Below are 5,515 nucleotides of genomic sequence, written 5' to 3'. Positions count from 1 at the left end.
TAAAAAACTAAACTTCCTACAAGGATTCTAATTTTTGAGTAAACCTTGATCCTCAGCAATTTTTCTATATATTAGAAACACTGTGAATGAGGCAAATAGTCCCAAACATTTCTGCAACAAACAATTCTACCCCAATCTGTGAGAAGAGAACACAGTAAATTAAATAATAAAGTGAATTTGCTCATAACACAAAGAAACTTGGTATGCCAGAAAACCTCAATGTTTAAGATCTTGATTGTGTATTGGACTTATCTGAATCCCCATAGGTATGACATCAATGAAAATAAAATAATTCATTCACTGGAAGATGAGAGAGGGAAGAGAAGGCAGTCATCACTTGTATCAGCAGTAAAGGTAACACAAATTCAGCTGGTAATGCAAATATTCAGAAAGATAAATAGCTAGGCTCTGTAGCAGGAGGTAGGGGAATCAGCCGGTTGTGAAGTTGTTCATAAGAATTAAGCTCACTTAACCTAAAAACACACCAAAAAACAAAAATCTTCTTTCGGAACAAAGACCTCCAGTTTTGTTTTGTTTTTAAAGATTTTATTTATTTATTTGTCAGAGAGAGAGAGCAAAAGCAGGGTGAGAGGCAGGCAGAGGGAGGAGGAGGCTCCCTGCTGAGCAAGGAGCCCAATACAGGACTTGATCCCAGGACCCTTGGATCATGACCTGAGCTGAAGGCAGATGCCCAACCTACTGAGCCACTTGGGTGTCCCTAAAGACCTCTAGTTTTGCTCTAGTGTCTAAATAGTGAACCCAAGTTATATTAGCACTGTTTTTCTAAAAAGACCCAAGTGTCAAGAAAAGATATGAAACTGAGCATGAAATTTTGTGACTCAGTTTCTCAATAGGAAAGAACATTTTTACCCTTAAAATGACACTCCCTCAGTAATCTACTTGGTCACATGGGAAAATCCTAAGTACAGGATAGGCATAAAATGTAAGTATACATATAATATATATTTATGTTAAAAACATAATGAAATATAAAAGCTTGAATACATTATATTTTAGAACAGTTAAAATAATCTATAATCAATGAGAACATTTATCTGAATATCACATGCAGGTTGGAGAGAAGTCAGAAGTCAGTGATGAGAAACGGTACAATAACAACATTCATTCTGCTGGGACTTACGGATGACCCTGAGCTGCAAATTCTGATTTTTATCTTTCTCTTTCTGACCTACACACTGAGTGTAACTGGAAACTTGACCATCATTATACTCACTTTTGTGGATTCCCACCTTAAAACACCCATGTACTTTTTCTTAAAAAATTTCTCCTTCTTGGAGATCTCATTCATATCTGCCATTATTCCCAGATATTTGTATAGCGTAGCAACAGGTGACAACGTTATTACCTATAATGCTTGTGTCATCCAAGTGTTTTTTACCGACCTCTGTGGGGTATCAGAGTTTTTTATGCTAGCCGCCATGTCCTATGACCGCTATGTGGCCATCTGCAAACCCTTGCATTATGTGATCATCATGAGCAACAGTGCCTGCAGGACTCTCATCATCTGTTCTTGGATGGCTGGTTTATGTATAATAATCCCACCTCTTAGCCTGGGTTTAAATCTAAAATTTTGTGACTCTAACATAATTGATCATTTTGGCTGTGATGCATTTCCCTTAGTGAAAATCTCATGTTCAGATACATGGTTCATGGAATGGACAGTTATAATCTGTGCTGTGCTGACCTTGAATATGACACTTACATGTGTGGTTCTGTCATATGCTTATATCATCAAGACAATTTTTAGATTCCCTTCTGTTCAACAAAGGAAAAAGGCCTTTCAACCTGTTCTTCCCACATGATTGTGGTCTCCACCACCTATGGCACATGCATTTTCATCTATATGAATCCTACAGCAAAGGAAAAAGTGACCATTAATAAAGTGGTTTCACTGCTCATTTTCTCCATTTCACCTACCTTGAGCCCATTTATTTATACTTTGAGAAACAATCAAGTTAAGAAAGCCTTGGAGGACTCAGTCAAAAGAATTTGCCTTGCTCTCAATTAAATAAAAGAAATATTATTTTTAAAATATCTCAAAAACAAGAATAAATGTCCACAGGCATTTTATTTTGAAGTCTATAATCTTGTTTCTTAATAACATATATTTCTGTTACATTAATTTTCTCAACACTTTTTTAACCAACCTTCCATTGAGCCCTGCTCATGCCATTCTTTTTTTTTTTTTTTAAAGATTTTATTTATTTATTTGACAGAGAGAGATCACAAGTAGACAGAGAGGCAGGCAGAGAGAGAGAGAGAGAGAGGGAAGCAGGCTCCCCACTGAGCAGAGAGCCCCATGTGGGGCTCGATCCCATGACCCTGAGATCATGACCTGAGCCGAAGGCAGCGGCTTAACCCACTGAGCCACCCAGGCGCCCCTGCTCATGCCATTCTTGTGTTTTGATTTTTCAAAATATATTTGATAATTTTGCATATCAATTTCTAAAAAACTATCCTGAAGAGAAATTAACTGCATGATTTTGTTACAATATATATAGTAAGAGTTATTCCTCAGGAAAATATAAGGTAAAATTGTTTGTAGCTCTTCAATATACACAATAATATCTAAACACATGTAGTAAGAGTAATTTTAGGTAAAATGTCTAAAATGGATGAATAATCACATAATTTAAAATGCATGTGAAAAAGAGTAATGGCACTTCCAATATTGAGAAAATAGATGAAAATACTCTGTAATGAACACACAGAAACACTGGATAATATGTAATAAATATTCCCTTAACTCTATAGCTCAAATCATTGTAAAATGGTCAACAGGAGGTGTCAGAAATAAAGATTCAACTAAAAGTACAGTAATAATCTACAAAATGACTACTGGGTACTGAGGTGAGCATAGACTGGAGGGTAGGTGCAGGACATCACATTATGGATCACAAAGGCTTGGGCTTAAAGTCTCAGGATTAATGTGGAAAGTACTTGGGACAGGACAATAGCTGCACATTCAGTGAAAGTTTGCATTAGAAAACCAAGCTCATTTTCACAGAAGGATTACTTTGTTTCTGAAAAAAATATCATCTGCTGCGTACAGAGCTCTGAGTCAAGGGGAAAACATTCCCCAATGTATTTAACAGCCTGTGCCTACATCTAATACAAATTAAGCTCTCATAGTCCAAATTCTGCCATAATAACCACAATATGCAGAGTTTTATCTACAAAGAATGAAAAATCCACATCAGTATAATTCCTTGGAAATTAAGGAATTTACAACAAATTAACTAATTGTTATCTGGAAAGTAATGAAATGCAGACATGCCATCACAAATTATTTGGAGCAATGAAAAAGCTGTAGTTAGAAAGAATTCTGTTATCTTAAATAAATTCACTTTTTAAAAATATATAAACTAGACCAAAAGTGAGGAATTTAAACTAATAAATTAAAAAAAAACCATTGAAAATAAAAGTAAATGAAAAATGTTACTGTGGGTAGAAACTAAAATCAATTAAATAAGTTCAAAAAATCCAAAAGTCAGTTCTTTGTAAACTCTAATACAGATAAACCCCACCCCAATGAATGTGATGAGTAAAAATCAGAAATGCTCCATCGTTTATTAGATCTTGGAAGATGACATAAGAAAACAAAATAATCATGATAAATATGGGAAAGAATAAATAAAACAATGGTATTTCCTTGATTTTAAAGTATTATTCACATTTTGCTTTTCTGAAATTTAGATATTTCATACAACGGATGGCATCTACTATTGTTCATAGGCTAATTGTCAACATTTTCTTTTCAATTGTGATAAATATTATAATGGCATACTTTACAATTGATGTTGTCTTAAAGTTGATGAAATTCGATATATCTTTTTTTATATTGAGGGCATTCTTACACACACAGAAAACTCAAGGAACTAATAGGAAACTAATGGAACTAGTAAGGGGATTTGGTATTCTAGCTGAAAAAATGGAAAATATTTTAAAAAGACGTAGACTGTAATAGCAAAAAACAACAGGAAATCAATGAGCAAATGTTATTTTGGTCATAAAATGTTATCTTGGTTTAATTACCAGGAGAATAAATTTAACATAGAAGTGCAGTATATATATAAAGAAAGTATAAAATCTCTTAAAAGAATATAAAATTTAATTAGAACAAAAGAAAGAGAGCCAATATTCCAGGTTGGAAAATTTCAGTATAAGCATGTGTCTGTGTGAATGCATAGATTATTTATGTATTGCAGAATATTTATTTTCATACAATCACTGAACATAGAAAATATTAAAAGAAAACAAATTTTAATGAAAGTTATCGGAAGCAGAAACTAAACCATGTAATTAGAAAGAAGAATGGGTAGAATAAGACAAAGGAAAAAAATCAAAATAAAACACTAATCATATAATCCCACTTATATATGAAGGTTTTGGTATATATATATATATATATATATATATATATATATATATATATAAAATTTGGTGAAATTTGGGTGAAAATAAAGAAAATTTCTTTCAAATAGATTTTCATCTACAAAATGGTAGAATATTAAATGTCTATTACCAAGCAAAAAAAAAAAAAAAAAAAAACAAGTTGCAGGGTTTTTTGTTAACTGCTGATCAATAAAAAATAAACCAAAAAAAATGCAAAAAAAAGAAAACCTCTCCAAATGTATAAATGTTACATATTATACACGTGATTATCTCAAGTGACACAGTAAAAACATTGGACAAAATCCAGCACACTTTTGTGATAAAGATACTTGAAAGACTAGGAATAGAAGGTAACTTCCTCAACTTCATAAAAGCATCTACAGGTAACCCATAGTTAATGGGGAAAGATTGAATGTTTTCTCCCTATGATCAGTAACAAAAGGATATCTGCTTTTACCACTTCTATTCAACACTGTACTAGAGGGGTTGTTCCCAGGGTAATTAGAGGAAGAAAGAAAGAAAAGAAAAAAGACAGGAAATGAAGAAGGGACATGATGTAGTATATAGAAAATCCACAAACAACTATTAGAACTAATAAGTGCAGCCAGTTTGCAGCATATAAGATCAATAACAAAAATTAGTTGCATTTCTATACACTAGCAAAGATTTTAAAACATCAAATTTTCCAAAGCTACTGGAAGTTCCTTTGTACTAGCCTTTCTTTTTAGTGATGGAAAGTAAAAGAAAATATTTCCTGGGCTTATGACAGCACATCTATCTTGAGAAAGTTTATGCATTGATTAAGTTACAAGGATTCTGTAACTGTGGCCATGGATTTAATCAGCAGTGAGCAGAGGCTCTCATGCAGATTTTCAACATTACATTTATTTTCAAATTTGTAGCTGTAAGAATAATTTTAAATAAACATCGAGAGTTTACAATTAATTGCTAGAAGTATAAATAAATATGATCAATTCTGTCCTTTCAGTTATATTCTCTTTTGGTGATAATTGGGTCATATTGTTTCTGGGAAATGGAGTTTCCCTGACTGTACAAAGCTGAGAGATGTGAGTTTTAATATGGATATTTACAAAATGTT

The 5,515-nt window shown here is 32.8% G+C and overlaps 1 pseudogene; it reads left to right on the top strand.

Annotated features, from left to right (window-relative positions):
- The first annotated feature begins 1,097 nt into the window (after positions 1–1,097).
- LOC111140116 lies at positions 1,098–2,029 on the top strand (annotated as a pseudogene).
- Positions 2,030–5,515: the final 3,486 nt, after the last annotated feature.

Source organism: Enhydra lutris, unplaced genomic scaffold (assembly GCF_002288905.1).
Source record: "Enhydra lutris kenyoni isolate GAN:26980312 unplaced genomic scaffold, ASM228890v2 scaffoldscaffold173, whole genome shotgun sequence".
Classification (NCBI taxonomy): domain Eukaryota; kingdom Metazoa; phylum Chordata; class Mammalia; order Carnivora; family Mustelidae; genus Enhydra; species Enhydra lutris.
The sequence above is the reverse complement of the archived record's forward strand: the minus strand, read 5'-3'. Positions and strand labels throughout refer to the sequence as shown.